The sequence below is a fragment of the Panthera leo genome, chromosome C2, assembly GCF_018350215.1.
Source record: "Panthera leo isolate Ple1 chromosome C2, P.leo_Ple1_pat1.1, whole genome shotgun sequence".
NCBI classification, from domain to species: domain Eukaryota; kingdom Metazoa; phylum Chordata; class Mammalia; order Carnivora; family Felidae; genus Panthera; species Panthera leo.
The window spans coordinates 21,602,174-21,619,474 of record NC_056687.1 but is presented as its reverse complement, the minus strand read 5'-3'; positions in this window follow the sequence as shown (position 1 = coordinate 21,619,474).

Sequence of the window (17,301 nt, the reverse complement as noted above, 5' to 3'; positions counted from 1 at the left end):
AAGTAACAAAATTAATTACAACGAACCTACAGGTAACAATACAAACACCATCCAAAGGTCAAAAACAGAGCGTTTAAAGGCAGACTATTTCTAGCCATAGCTATTTGTTTGGGAAACATTATAGCAGCTACGTAAGCAAATCCAAAGATAAGCAAGGAAGAATTGGCAGATACATTACCATTTGGTCTTTGTCACATAATTTAAATTAAGTAATCAATAATTATATACAAGAACTGAATGATATTATCAATAAGGTTGATTAAATTCTATCAGTAGAAATCTCCTACAAAGACAATCTGCAGCCTCGTGTAGTCAATAAAAACCTAAAATGGTCATGTGAAAGACTTTATGATCTTAAAAATCAAGGTGAACCAGACAGGAGTTAAATTATCAGATTATAGTATTATGAAACAGAACACTAAAAGTTTTTTTTTTATTTTTATGATAAGAATTTGAATTATTTTATTTTATTTTTTAAAAGTTTATGTATTGGGGCGCCTGGGTGGCTCAGTCGGTTAAGCGTCCGACTTCGGCTCAGGTCATGATCTCACGGTCTGTGAGTTCAAGCCCCACGTCAGGCTCTGTGCTGACACCTCAGAGCCTGGAGCCTGCTTCAGATTCTGTGTCTCCCTCTCTCTGACCCTCCCCATTCATGCTCTGTCTCTCTCTGTCTCAAAAATAAATAAACATTAAAAAAAATTTAAAAAAAAAAGTTTATGTATTTATTTTGAGAAAGAGACAGTGGGGAAGGGGCAGAGAGGGATAGAGAATTCCAAGCAGGCACTACACTGTCAGTGCAGAGCCCAAAACGGGGCTCTAACAAACCATGAGATCATGATCTGAGCCGAGACCAAGAGTGTGATGCTTAACTGATTGAGCCACCCAGGCGCCTCAGAAAACTGAAAGTTTTAAGCAACAACAACAAATGTGGTTAAACATGTGAAACAATATCAACCACTGTGCTAAGAAAGCAAATCATCAAGGACATCTAAAAATCATTGTGTTAAACGCCATTAAGCATCTTAAAATCCAAGAATATAAAGCAAGAACAGAGGCAGTGTAAGTAGTTAAAAATATTATAGAATTTAATACAATCAGGAGGAAATTGGTATCAAATTGAAAAATAGATAAGATCAATGCAATACAAAACAACTATACTTTGTATAATTAATAGTGAATCTAATAACAAATACTTAAATTTTAAAAATCTGGAAATGCAATTGCCTTCTAAGAAATACAACTTATGTTTTATCCTCATATGTTTGGAGATTAAAGGGATGGTCTAAACTTGAGACAGTTAAAGCTTATTTTAATCCTGCCTTTTGAGTTTGGGCAGCATGTTTTCCATAAAACATGACTCTTAATCAGTTGAATTGCAGCTAGTTCCAGGAACCTATAACCACAGTTATTTGCTGGTCATAGGTCTCAATTTATTTTTGTCCCTTTGATTTCTGCTGTTATAGACTACCTTCCACTTCCACCCCCAAATATGTATGGTTGAAACCTAATCTCCAGTGTAATGGTGTTTGAGGTATGACCTTTGGGAGGTGACTAGGGTAAAGCACTCTGTGAATAAGATGAATGTTCTTATTAATAGGATCAGGAAAAGCACCCCAGAGAGAGAAAGAGAGAGAGAGAGAGAGAGAGATCACTCATCATGAAGGGGCACAGAGAAAAAGCAGCTAAGAACTAGGAAGCGATGTCACAAACACTTGGGTTTCCCAACCTACAGAACTATGAGAGATAAATTGGTTTATAAGCCACCCAGTCTGTGACATTCTGTTACAGCGGCCTGATGGACCAAAACATGCCACCCAGCCCCCTTGAACTAATGATGGCAACCTTGAAGTCACATGTCTGGAATAGGAAGACTACAATCTTAAAGTCTTTTGTGGTAGGGCTAAATATAAATGGGACTGTATCATCCAAAAGCTTTTAAAATGGCAATTCAAAATGCCACTGGTGGCTCAAAAGTACAAACTTCCAGTGATAAGTATGTACTAGGGGTGTAATGTACAGCATGAGGACTGCAGCTAACATTGCCATATGACACGGAGGAAAGTTGCTAAATCTTGAATCTCATCAAATTGTGTCCACTGTATTCTTTTCTTTTCCTTGTGTCTATATAAGAAAATAGACGTTAGCCGAACATGTTGTGGCAACTATTTCAAAATATATGTAAATCAGACCATCATGTATACATCTTGAACTTATAGTGATGTTGTCATTTATTCATCAATAAAACTCTAAGAATGTAAGAAAAAGTAACATGGCATTTCTCCTACTTGAAGTCTGAAAGAAACATGCCTTACCAATCCTTCTCATCAAATTTCTCGAGTTTCTTTGTCACTTTATTATTATTTCATAAAGCCAATTCTTCCCTATGTAGGTCCTGAAAACAATATCTTTGAGGCTTCAAATATCCTGACATGCTCTATTTTCTGTCCTATCAGTTTGTAAATAAACCACGTATTGTCTGGGCTCACGTCTTTCTATTTTAGTTAAAAGCAGCCAGTAATCATCTATATTTCTAACAACCTGCTTTCCAACCCCACTCTCAAATCTACAAACTCAGAAAAATCTTAGTTAAATATCAAAGGGGATAATTTTCTTTTTCCAAAGGAGATATTTTACCAACTATTTTGTTACTACATAGCATGGATCGATTAAGATTCATATATTCATATCCTGAAAGAAAATACCAATCTCTGGACCGGAAAACAGACCATTTACAAAGCATCATGTGTTGGTTTCCCCACACACATTTCTCCACCGGGTGAGGTGATGGGAGTCAGAGGTGCACCTGTGTAAGCAGTCGTGCACAGTAGAAGAACCTCAAAATTATGAGCCTCAGTTCTTAGGTAGAGCTGCCAGAGTAACTGCCTGTCTTCCTCTCTGGAAATAAAGACCTTACCTTTTGCTCTAGAAAGTAAGAAAACACCACTAGGAGAAAGAAAAAAGATATCTCTGGGTTTATTACTCTGGAATGTGACAAATATCTTCGGGGGAGAGGAGGACGGTGGGATACGAAAGGCAGAGATATCCTCTGTATCTATTGTAGTTGTCTAGTTCCATTGCTCGGAAGGCCTAGATAATGCAGAAACATTGAGAAATACAAGAATTTTCTTCCATTAGGTTCTTCCTCTGTCCAATATCTCCTACCACCTTCCTCCCTGACCACTACCTGACTTCTAGACCAATGCCCTACAGTTCGGGTTTTACTTAAGGCAACCATCTACATTGTATCAGTTTCTGCATGAGGTAAGGGGATCATGACAGTTTTAAGAGATGAAGGAAACCATGCAAGTCAACTAAATAGAGATTTCTTGTTTGTATCAATTCAAGACAGAGAGGAAGGAAGTGCCCCAGTTTCATGAATTATTCGGGCACTCCGGATGGTAGTGTCTGCCATCTTCAAGGATTCCAAGATTCTCATGGGTGTCAACACACAGCAGGGTGCTGGGGGGAAAGAACTGTGTGTGGGAGAATATTTGGTCCAGGTACAGAAGTAATACACAAGATGTCCATACACATACATTGAATGAAAGTAAGTCACATTGTCTTATCTAACTACAAGACAACTTGGAAAATGGGGTCTTGCTTTGTTTTTGTGAAGAAAAGACAGGTTTGCTGAACACCCGGCCAGTCTCTGCTGTATTTCTATCTCTACTTCCCCATTTGCCTTATTCTAGGCCTATTCTCAACATCAGTTCTTGTTTACAATATACAATCAAACTTGCTACCTGGTGATTTCCGAGTATTTTCCAAAGATCTGTTTTGTTTTAACCTCCATTTGTGTTAGTTTCAGATAAAACTCTTGTCATAAGAAGATATTGTTACATTTTTCTAAAACATGAATCCAGTAGAATGGATTGCTTTTGGAGTCTCTTAATATTTTCCTCCATCTTACTATACTCACCCTCTGCCATCAAGCTCTGGTTCCCCCACAACCCCCCCCCCAAAAAAAAATTAGGCTACTTAAAAAAATCTTAAAGTTTTTCTATAAGATTAGAACTACTTTGTGTAAGAATATATTGTTTTTTTTTTTCAACGACATTTTAGCACTTGAATACAAAATGTGTTTAAATGTACAAAAAACATTTTCATCTAGGTGAATATATGGCTCTATTTTTAGGCACACAAAAGCAGTCACAGATATCCCTACCTTCTCAGCTACCGAGGCACCTGTCCAGAATACAGGAAGAATCAACATGTTTGTCATTTCCAGTGCTGTAACTGGACAATATAGCATTATTCAGATGATCAACCCTTGGGTTATTTAAACAAGTGGATAAATGAATGAAAAGCCATTTAGTGGCTGCACAGGAAGCTTATCTAATTTGGTGTAATGGATATCCTGGGCGGGAGTGGAAAGGTTAAAAGGGAAGTTTGTTCTGCCTAGGGATGCTGTCCAGCCTAGATGTGCAGATCGGACAGACGCTGGTGGCTCCAACAGTCATAAATTGGCTTCCCAACTCTCCCTTCTTCCTTCCTTCCTTCCTTCCTTCCTTCCTTCCTTCCTTCCTTCCTTTTCTTATACTTTTTAAATGTTTATTTATTTGAGAAAGAAAGAGAGAGAAGCGGGGGGAGGGGCAGAGAGAGAGGAAGACCCAGAATCCAAAGCAGGCTCCAGACTCTGAACTGTCAGCACAGAGCCCGATGCGGGGCTCGAACTCACAAACTGCCAGATCATGACCTGAGCTGAAGTCAGACGCTTAACCAACTGAGCTGCCCAGAAGCAACCCCCCTTCCCTTTCTAAGGGTCCAAACAATTTAGTGCAAAATGAGAAAAGAAATGTTAAAAATTACTAAATATTTTCCTGAATTATAAAACAATACCTTAGTTCTTTTGGGGAAGTGTACTAATGTTTGCTTAAATTTGTTACAAAATAATGAATGTGACATCTCAATATAATGTGGTAGTCTGGATAGGATCCTGGAACAAAGGGTATTAGGTGAAAACTAAGGAAGACTGAATAAAAGAATACATGTATATTAGTAACAAATGCACCATGCTGATAAAAGGTGTTAATAGGGAAAATTAAATGTGAGATATATGGAAGCTGTTTTCTTCTCAATTTCAATAAATTTACAACTGTTCTAAAAAAATCTACTTATAAAAATAAGAATAAATAAATAATAAAATCTATTTAAAAATACACAAACTATTAAACTTAATGAATACTTGCTGACTCTAACCCTTGACCAAAGTAGAACAAAATTTTTAAATATTACAATTGATAATACCTAGGATCATCATCATCAATGTCACAATAGAAGAAAGTAAAACTCGTGTTAGTTCACACCTGAAAACTCAAGTGTGAGGGTAAAAAAGCTATCAGCACTGATTGGCCACTAGTAATTTCTGTAGCTTCTCCCAGAAAAAGAACTAGAATATCACCCTGATACTTCAACCTAGGAATTGCTTGCTGTTTCAGAGTCCTGGGTGATAAAGACAAACAGATCAATCGTATCAGTGTATGAGGAAACTTCACAGCTTAACACTTTTAGTTTTAAAAATTACAGCTATTTGGAAGCACTTGGCTGGCTCATCAAGAGCATGAGACTCTTGATTTTGTGGTCATGAGTTCAAGCCCCATGTTGGGTGCAGAGATTACTCAAAAAAAAAAAAAAATTAAAAAGCTAGTTAAAACTCTGAGAGCAAAAATCTTAGGCTTGTACATAAATATGCTGAGGAAGAAATTCTATTAGCACATTCTTCCTGCCTGACTTGATTCATATGAATAAGCTGAGACAAATCTAGGTAGCAGATGGAAGCATGGATGGAAGAGTAGAAATACAGTACAAATATGGATGTCCCCAACATGAAGAAATTCTAGCAAAGAAAACTTGTACTCTTTTACCATAGAATCCTTCATGGTTTCCTCATTTCACTGGACATTTTTTCCAGTTCATCCTACGTCTTAGCAGTTTGCTTATACTATATAGCTTATACTAAATGCTTCTCAAACACCTTACTTAAAAAAAAAAAAGATATTACAAGAAAGTTACAGTGGGAGTGGTCATTTGGGGGAACTATTCAGGTTTATAGTTTCACTCTCTAGGATCAAGTTCTGTGGATGCCTTATCTACATCTCATTAGCTTACCTTACAGTTCACCTGCAGTTTCTGTGACTGGTTCCCACTCATGGTAAGGGCTTGCTTTCAACCAAGCTCTTGGTTTCTTTTACTGAAGTTGCCTCTGTTCCCTGAGAGGCAGACTGAAATTTCCAGGGGGGGATGTTCATACCCTCTGTAGTCACCTTCAACAGTGAGAGCGATGAGCTAGAGGGTAAATATTCCAGAGCCTACAGTGCCCACGCAGGAATGTACTCATTACAATTTTACAGGGTCCCCTTCCTTTCCCACCCATTCCTCCCTCATTCAGTGCTTCCCAGGATTACTGCCAAAATAAACTAATTGAACCATAATCCTTTCTTTAAGGTGTTTCTTGTAAAACATGAATTTACATACATCTGTACTCCTAAAAAGGGTAAGAAGCTTTAGATTTCTACAAAGCATTGCATCGTAAGCTATGATTGTGAATGTATTTTTATATAGGATTGATACAAGAATCACCTACCAGGAAAAATAAAATAAAACAAATAAATAAAATATTTAAAATAAATAAATAAATAAATAAATAAATAAATAAATAAATAAAATGCAGTAAACAACATTGGCAAAGATGACCTAAGAATATTCAAAAATAATGAAACATAAAAACTGACCTCAATTTTAATTAGTCTGTCAGTCATATACTAACTCTTCAAATGTATTCTTTGTTCTTTTTAATCTATGATTCAAAATACATGAAGACAAAAAAGAAGACTTTAAGAGTAAAGATATTTTAAGTATCCCCTACTTTCAAACAGAAGGAAAATCCACAAAAACAATACACAGAATTCAATTATAATTACGGTTATATTCATAAGCCTATAGGAAAGCATATTTGTGGAAAAATCAACAAACATCTATTTATATCTTATTTGAAGGATTATATGAAAAAATTTAAAAATATAGTAATAATCAGTATTATAGTCCTTCATCTTTACTTCCTTGTTACTGATAACTTTTACGACCTATTAATGTTTTTATATTTACCACCTGTTTGCAACATATAGTGGTTGTTTTTGTTTTTTTAAAGATTTTAGTTTTTAAGTAATCTCTACACCCAACATGAGGCTTGAATTTCCAACCCAGAGATCAAGAGTCACATGTTCCGCTGACCGAGCCAGCCAGGCACCTCTGCATTTTATAGTTTGTTATTGTTGTGGTTGTTGTTGTTTTACATGAGAAAAACACCAATATGGGAACTGACTTTATTAGAGGAACAGTGAAAGTTCTAGAGTTCTGTTGGAAACAAAAGGAATAGTAACTTTCAGGAAAGATGATAATTTCACAGAACTTCTGGAAAATTCTATGTTTAAAAGAAAAATATGATGAAATTCAACAGATTTTGTATTGTTGTATCTAAAGGAAAAATAAGGGCCCAAAACACAGTGTGATGAAGCAGAAGTGAGGTGCAAACTGCGTTGCCCGAAGCCGTGAATAGAGTCATTCCTTATACCAGTGGCAACACAGAGAATGGTTTTTAGTTATCAGCTGATTGGGGATTGGTTTATTAACATTTGTATCAGAAAGATTTTGTGAGGTGTTCGTCAGAGAAATTATGGCTACAAAAAGTAATAACTTCTCTCATTGAATTTTGTGGTGGTTCTATATAAATAAAATTTGAGGTAGTGACTGGGTGACTCAGTTGAGCGTCTGCAACTCTTTTATTTTGGCATGGCATCACGGTTTGTGAGATCAAACCCTGTGTCAGACTCCACTCTGGGTGTGGATCCTGCTGAAGGTTCTCTTCTCCCTCTCTCTCTGTCCTTTCCCTTCTCTCTCTCTCTCTCTCTCTCTCTCTCTCTCTCTCTCTCACACACACACACACACACACACACACACACACACAAATTTCCAACTCTTGTATTTTATCTAGTATTATTGTTGCCATTTCATATTTTGGCATAAAAACTTAACAATGGGACTGGAACTCCTTTCTTCTTACTTCCCGTGATCCCTGGAATAAAGAAACACCAAAGAAGCCTTCTAATAAATGTGCTAAAAAACATACTTCCTCATAGACATACAAACAGCATTTATAGCATGAAGGAGAGTTATAATCTAGAACATGTTTTTAGCAATCTAGATCTGATCTCTCTAGGTTACTTATTGTAATTAAACTTGGAATTTGGGGATTTTCAGAAATTGGAACTGTTGCCTAAATAGAAACCAGTGAGATGCTGATTCTTTGATGAGATATAAGGTATTCTATAATGAAATGGATTACCTTGTGAAGCAATGTATACACATAACTTATTCCAATCCCATGCCATATTAAATCTGAAACAAGGAAGCTTCCCGATGTTATAGAGAAATAAATTCTGGGGGGAAGCTGCACACGAATGTCTCAGTTTTCATCCAATGAAAATTTCACCTTTCTTATATTATTAGTAAATTTGGCACTGTTTTCAACCATAATATTATTATTCATGTAAGCTTAATTTGACAATTCAATTTTTTGTGTTACCTTATAATTTTAGGAAACAGTTTTTGTTCCATTAGAGAAAAATGGGATACTTGGTCAAAAGACATCTTGTAATCATTTGCTGTTAGAAAGATCTGTGGGTATTAAAAAAATCCACTTCCTAGGTAAAGTCCTAACATCATGGCATTTAAAATTAAGTGACTAGGATACTAAACGTGTAAAATGAAGCACTGTTAGAGTAAGGAAGGAATAGGAAGTGTTGGCCAGGTCAAGGAAGGCCTCTTTAAAGTAGATATTTCTTTGATTTATTCAGAAATTTATCTAAATAAGCAATGTATCTTTCTGAGCACCAGAATACTAGGCAGAGAGAAGAGAGAGTCCATTAACTGAGGCGAAAATGAGTTTGTTGTATGTGTTTGAGAAATAAGAATGTTAATGTCTTAGATTTTGCTTTGAGGAAACCCAATGTAAGACAAAGGCTTGCATTCACTTGGAAATGATGTGCTGATCAAGAGGCCGGAAAGAGTGAAACTGGCAAGTATACAAAACTAATTCAAGGGTGTTATCAAGCTGATCACTGTTGTGGAAAAAATGGGGTTCAATCCTATCAGGGAGCCTCTTATGAGCCATGTAAAATGGATCTCAGAATTTTCCACAGAGGAACTCAGAAGAGACAATTTAATCCACGAGTTAACTCTCTAATCTTGATGCTCAGGAGGATAGTTTCATTGAGATTATCTCTGATGATAAATATTGACCTCCTGGCCTCCTCTGCTTTAAAATTCATGCCAGATGGTACTAGGAAGCATAGTCCCATGGCAGTACCTTCTGATGTCAACCTTGGCCTAAAAGGAAGCATTGATGAGCTTTCCAGAGAGGTCAGTGTCTCCCTTAGCAATTTCTTATTGGTGAAAGAGATTTTCTGGGAGACATTCAGTGGTAGATTGTCTGATCTCACATATTGGATCCTTTCTGTATTGCTCACCTACATAATTCTCCTGACATTGTTCTAAATATTCTATTTACTCACCATAGACAAGTATTTTCAAGATTTAAAAAGCAATTTGAAGCACTATCTTCTGGTGTTCCTGCCAGAACATTAAACACGGAGTCACAGCAGAGGACCTCCACTGCAAGAAGCTATGTATTTAGTAGTCCCAGCCCAGATCTCAACTCCCAGATAACACTCCAACATATGTTCCCTAATACTTTCCAATTTATTAGTCAGATGTTTTAGTCACTTGAATGTGTTTCTCTTTTTTCTCCTGGAGAAACTACTTGATAATTAATTATCTTGTCTTAGCTCTGTTTCACCTGCCCCTACTTACAGATCAGGACATGAAGAGAAATGGAGGTAAGTATTGAATAATCCAAGCTCATCTTGCAAGACCCTTGAGCCATAAGAGCCTTTATATGAAGAAAGGATTTATCATGGGGGAGGGAGTGGCTTCTTCCAAACAAGATATTGAAGATGAATATAGAGATTCAAAATCATCAAGCTCTTTTACTTAATAGCTCACAATCTGGGTCTCTAGAATTTTCTTTACTTCAAGTATGGTCTCTCTTCCTGGGCATAGGAAACCCATAGAGGAAACCCATATCTTTTCTAGTTCAAGAATATTTATATTGAAATTCTGGGTCTGGTTTTCATCAATGTCATCTCTATTCTACTAGGAGGATTGGTAGCTGGCTAATTTCAATTTTTTTCTATGAGCTTCTAAAAATATTAACAAAAGTTAGCTAATTGTACAGTCTTTAATATTATCATTGTTCCTATATTAATAAAGTGTATTGTACAAACCAAAATTTCATGTTATAGTTGCACATATTCCAATCCATCTCTTATAAAAATCTTAGTTATAATTCTATTACATGTCAATAGTTATCACCAATCCACTTAAACCTGGCAATAGGAGATTCTGAAGTAACATCACTCACAGAAGAAAAACATTGCTGGTATTCCTAATTGTCTTAATCAGGGTTGCCCTGAAAGAAGAGAGCTTGATAAATGGTTTGTGTGTAGGAGAGGTAGGAGGAAGAGGCTAGGAAAAATGTAATAATCACAAGAGGAAGGAGAGTAAGTCAATGTTAGGCTAAGTAATTTTGTTATCCTAATAGGCAATTGAGGCATAATCCTTGCAGGAACCTCTAAGGAGCAGTATAAAGTATATTTCAGAATTATCCAGCTAGAGCTAGAATAATGTTATAAACATGATTCTCATTGTCACAGGTTATAGCATGAAGTGTTAAAAATTAGTGTGTTTATACAAACATACACAAACGATGACTGAGTAGCTTCTGTGTGTATCCGGGTAAAGGTAGAAGAGGATTTGGGGGCTATAAAGTGAGATGTGTGGTAAAACCGAAGCAAATAATTAACAGATTATCTCTGCATGCAGCTAATTGCTAATGCAAGAGGTGTCCAGTTGAGTGAATGTGACTGGAGCAAGTTAAACAAGCAAAAAAGAATCACAAAATGAGATTGGGAAGTACAGAATGGGGGAGAGCCACATGACATCCACATGACTCTTCCTTCATACATTCATAACCTTCCCCACAAGAATGGTGCATTTTTTTTACAAAAATAGTATGAACCTATACTAAAATGTCAAAATCACCCAATATTCACAGTTTACATTATAGTTCACTCCTGGTTGTACATTCTATAAGTTTAGACAGATGTAAAATTATATATCCATCATTAGATTATCATTTAATGATTTTTAAATATTGAACTGGCCTTACATTCCAGGATGAATCCCACTTGGTGAGATGTATACTCTTTTCTATATGTTGATGGGTTAGATTTGCTGATATCTGGGCCTGGTGCTTTCTGTTCTGGAAAGTTATTGACTCAATTTCTTTGATATAAGCCAGTTCAGATAATGTGTTTCTTCTTGTGTATTGGCAGATTAGGTCTTTCAAGGAATTGGTCTGTTGTATCTGCGTTGTCAAATTTGTAGACGTAGAGTTATTCATAGTACTTTATTATCCTGTCGATGTCCTTTGGATCTGTAGTGATTCCTCCTTTCATTTCTTTCATTAAGAATTTGGATCCTTTGTTTCTCTCTTAGTTAACATGGCTAAAGTCATATCAATTTTATTTATCTTTTCAAAGAATCACTTTTGTTTTCCTTCATATTCTTTACTGATATATGACCTTTGGAGGTCAGGCCAACATGTGAAGTGGAGAAAAACTAAAACCTGAGTATGACTGAGGTGTTTTTGTTTTTAGTTTTTTTTCCCCTATCTCTTTCAACTGGGTGATTTCTGAAGTCATACTAGCATGCAGAAGATTGGCAGTCATATGGGAATGTTGGATTTGGATTTTTTTAGACCTGTGAAAGATCTTATTTGATTGACATCCAAATATAAATGTTGTATTTGGAAAGTTATATACATAGGTAATAAGGAGAAATGATGGTTTGCTATATAAATTCAGGAGGAATCAATGAATACAAGTAACATAAAGCCATCGGAATTTGAGATCATTTGGAAGGTAGTGAGTGTAGGGATTAAAGGGAAATTCTGAAAATTCTTGAAAACACTAGTGTTTCTGAATCAAAACCAAATTCTAGCACTTAGATGTTGTAAAGAATAGAAGGAGTAGTCAGAAATTTGATGGAAAACCAAGAGATTTCCATGATATATATCAAGTGGAAGAAAATACTTAAGAAGGGAAACATCTATCAGCTTATTCAAATATTGTTGAAAGGTATCAAATAGACTGCAGATATTTTTTAAATGGCAAGATTAAAGGCAGTTTCAGTTTGACTTTGATAAATGTTTAATTGCAGAGATTAAAGGAGAATGATCTATGGAAATAGTGACTCTATGTATACATGTATATTACAGAGACAGACAGACATGTTCCTGAAAATGTTTCCTTAAATAAAGATAAAATAGTGAAAATGGTGAATTCAGTTAAGTCTGGTTAGTAAATCAAGTTAAATAATGATAGAAATGATCCAATGAAGAATTTAAATATGTCACAGCAGGAGGGATTGATTACCAAGGGAAAGACATGACAGTATGAGATCTGGTATATAAACAGAGGAATTGACTAATATGTAACCAAGGGCAACATATCCATTGTGAGAATAGGACAAGAATGGATATGTCTGCAGATTCCAGTGGATTGTTACATTTGGCTCTAATTAAGATGAGGGATTCACTTCCAATTGTTTCTATATTCTTAGTGAGATAATAACGCTAGCTTAGAGTAAGTGAGGAAGTGATGTGAGGAGTTCTCTCACAGAGGGGCTAAGTGAATTGGCCAGGGAATTTAACAGTCTTGACAGGAAATCCCAAATGGGACACCTGCAGTTTGTGTTCACAAATTTAAAGTGAGACAAGTGCATACCATTGTGTGTATGTGTGTGTTTTAGTACCGTTGAAATGCACCAAGGTAGCTACCAGTTTATAGAGAAATGGATGTATTCAGGTTTGAGGTTTGCTCGGGTGAAGGCTGAGGTTACCTGAGAGATAGTAATTATATTAATATATCACAGTATCTAAGCCTGAAAATAAGGAAAAGGATGAATACAAAAAGTGATAGAGATATTGGACTGGAGTTCAAGATGAGCTTAAATTGGTTTAAGTGGGGGAATTGAAGGACATAAGTTGGGAGTATATAAATCATAATTCATAGCAGATGATTAAGAATCTAAATATTTGGAGAATTGTGATAATTAGCAATGATAAACACTAAAGAGTGAGAACACTAGAGCATGGAGTGTGGAAGATTTTTTTCAATGATGAAAGGTCAAAGAATTAGAAGGCCAGAGAGTTAAATATATGGTGCATATGTGAAAGAGAACTGAGGGGCGCCTGGGTGGCTCACTCAGTTAGGCGACTGACTTCAGCTCAGGTCATGATCTCGTGAACTGTGAGTTCGAGCCCTGCGTCGGGCTCTGTGTTGACAGCTCAGAGCCTGGAGCCCGCTTCAGATTCTGTGTCTCCCTCTCTCTCTGCCCCTCCCCTGCTCATGCTCTGTCTCTCTCTCTTTCAAAAGTAAATCAACATTCAAAAAAAAAAAAAAAGGAAAGAGAACTGATGTATTGCATTTCTTACCTTCTTTGTGGCTATTTGGTCTCATGGGGTGGGGGGGGGGACTTCACGTTAATACAAACAAGACGCACTGCCTTCTTTAACCTTCCATGATAGATTGCAAAAGTGGCCACAAACCCTTGCACTTGTATCAAGAAGTATAGTCTTTCTCCAATGTTTAAGTCTGTGATGGTCACATGAATTTCTCGGGCCAATAGGGCATTAACAAACAGGATAAAAGCAGAGACTTGGCACGAGCTTGATCTTTGAGGGTAACTCTTTTGCAATGTTTTTGACCTTTCAACTACCATGTGAAAGAAGCTCAGACCCTCTCCTGGATAACAAGAGACACATGACCCAGTCCCCTCCAATTTGCCAAGAGCCTTCCAAGTAACAGTCATGTGAGTTAGTCAACCAGAAGTCATCCAGCCCTTAGCTAACCCGCCACCTGCCAAAGGCTGCATAAGCTAGCCCGGCAGAAAACTAGGCTGGCCTATTTAGGAAAGACCTCCCTGCCAGTCCACAGAATTAGGAGACAAATGCATGATGACTGGTTTAAATCACTGACATTTTGTGGATAGTTTTTTATACAGCAATCAGTAATTAATAGAGATATTGCGCTTGTAAGTGTCATTGATCCTGGGAATGGGAGATAGTGATGACTGGAGAAAGCAGTGAAGAGACAAAGGAGGCTGAAAAAATAGTGAATAATCTATTCATGGAAACTAGGAAAACAAAAATCAGTGAGGAGATTGTATAGCAAGCTGAAAAAAGGGGGACCCACATGATTTTTTTGTAGAACAGTAGGCAAAACTATCATGTGGTCTAATTCGGATGGTGAAGTATTTGTCTAATGTACACGTCTAGCACATCTTCTATACATGGTGTCTGTGGGAGTAAAGGTGCCAGTAGCTGGTCTCTTTAGTTCAAGAGTAACACATCCAACACCGCCTTTTGGACATGATTTTAGAGCACAGAATTTTGGACTTCAATTCTAAGGGAAGAACTGTAGGAGGCATTTTGGGTCCCTGGGATAAGAGTGAATGTATTTTCCATTTGAGAGAAACGTTAACAAATCACAGCTAGAGGATGGATACGATCGATTCCCAAATGCCCATAAAAGCCTTCCATTCTACGAGTAGCGTGAATAGGGAGAACATGTTGCTCCAGCTCTTGAACTTGGGATGGCCATGTGACTTTCTCTGGCCAATGGACTTGAATAACAAACGTGACATCAGCAAAGGCTTAACAAGGGCTCTATATTGAGGATGCTTCCTTTGCAGTGTTTGTGACCACACAGTCATTATTTGAAGAAATCGGGCTAGCTTGCTGGATTATAAGAGAAGTAAACTCAATTGCCTCTCTCACCCTGTACAGCAGCCAGAAAAAGCCACACATGTGAACTAAGTCATCCGTGATGACCCAGACACAAGCTGACTGACCGCTGACAGCTGTATGGCTGTCCAGTAGTTATCAGCTGAGTTCTCTCAGACCGGAATAATCAACTGCGAGTGGACTAAAAGGTTAATGTTTAAACCACCAAATTTTGGGATGCTTCCATAAGCAGCAAGAGATGAAATGCCTTTTATCACTAGGAAGCACTCTGTTGCTTTGGAACTACCACTGTATTTAATCCATCCATAATGAGTAACATTCTCATGATGTGAAAATGACATCGATGCTGTTTTAATTTACCATGATCATATACGTTAAAAAATAAATATGTAGTTAAGCTTATGAGAAATATAAGTAGACCAAACCTATCCAGTCCCTCTTTTTATAATAAAAGTTATATTTTTGTGGAAATTATTTTACACAAAGCTTCTGAGATCTGATTATACACATAATTAGTTTTATCTGTAGATTTCCTTCATATTACAAGCTCATTCTAGTAAAGATCTTAGTAAAGATCAATCTTATCCAGGAAAATAATCAATATATTAAGGATTTGTAGCATTATTATGTGCCATAATTAAGGACTTAAAACCATTTAAACTTATTTAAATGATTTATGCTTATCATGTTATTGTGTAAAATACGACAACGTTTGTTCATGTTGTTGTGTTAGGTGGATATTTTACAACAAATGGTATGGGGGAATAGCAAAAATGTGTAGCTTCATCATCCAAAGTATTTAAAAAAATTTTAACATTCATTAGAACTTACTGGTTTAAGCTCCTAACAATTAGATTTAGAATAGTCAGGGAGGATATATTTCTTCTCCTTTTTAGTACTGTTCAAAGGATATGTTATCAATTTCCTGTCACTCTCTCACCCTGGAGGAACTAACATTATTTTGATTTTATATTGAAAATAAAAGGCATACTGGAAAATAAAAATGGATTTTGAGATGTTTTCCCTCTCCAGAAGAATTCAGACATTATCAGCACTGACTCTTACCAGGGCAATTCCCCTTGGAAGGATTAAGCCTGCAATTGGTCCAGAATCTGTGCTGTATAGACATAGGTAAAGAATAAAAGGAGACTACCAAATATTCCTTTGCTAAATCGTGCATGCATTCACCTGCATGTCTCCCCCAGTTTTAAGTAACTGATATATAAATAATGTGTAAGATAAGTTATTAAATGTAAGAGACTCTTCAACAAGTCTTTCAATTCTACTAAAACTTAATACACCAATTTTATTTGTTTATACTGTTAATAAGCTAGGCACCATGCTTTAGAGACCTGGCTCAAATTGAAAACCGAGGGAAAAGAAAACTGGTCATATCTTTCATATTTCTCTCTCCAGTTTCTAGATATCCATTCATCCTTTACACACCACTCTGAACTATGGAAGCAAATTTGATTTGTGTAATTGACCAAGTAAAAAAGAGTACACATGTTCCTTGATTCGCAATGGGTTTCATCTCGATAAAAATAAAAATAAGTTGGAAATAGCATAAGTTGAAAATTCATTTAAAATACTTGACCTACAGACGTTGTAACTTAGCTTAGCCTTCTGTGTTCAGACCACTTACATTAGCCTGAAATTGGGCAAAATCATCTAACATAAAGCCTATTTTATAATAAAGTGTTGAATAGCTCATGTAATCCATTGAACACTGTACTGAACATGAAAAACAGAATGGCTGTATGGGTATAGAATGACTGTCAGTGGATCATTTGTTTACCTTGGAGATTGCATGGCTGGTGGGAGCTCACTGTTACCACCCAGCATCACAAGAGAAGACTGTAGAAACACGTCAACAGCCCGGAAAAAGATCCAAATTCAAAATCTGAAATACGGTTTCTACTGAATACATATTACTTTCACAATATTGTAAAATTGAAAAACAAGCTGAATCATTATAAGTTGGGGATCATCTGTATAAGGCTACTAGTAGGGGAAGTTTGGGAGGAATTCAATATTGATCAAAGAGTGTATCTACTGAATGGGAGAAGGGCAAAGCATTAATGTTACCTAATTGAAATAGAAGTGGAAATAGTAAACTAAGTCGAAAGAGCCAAGGACAGATCTCGGCAAGGAAAGGAGACTAAACAAGAGATGTAGTACAAGCTGGGAATAATTCACATTCTTTTAATCACCGAAGTTAATGTAATCAAAGTGCCTTATTGTTCTGACTAGTTGAAGTTAACTGCCTAGGTCAAAGTTGTAACTGTAAATGTTCTCATTCCAATTTCCCTGGTGAAAGTAACTTCAAATTATAGTGTTAGTATTGAATGCATGTGACATTAAACACTAGTTAAGAT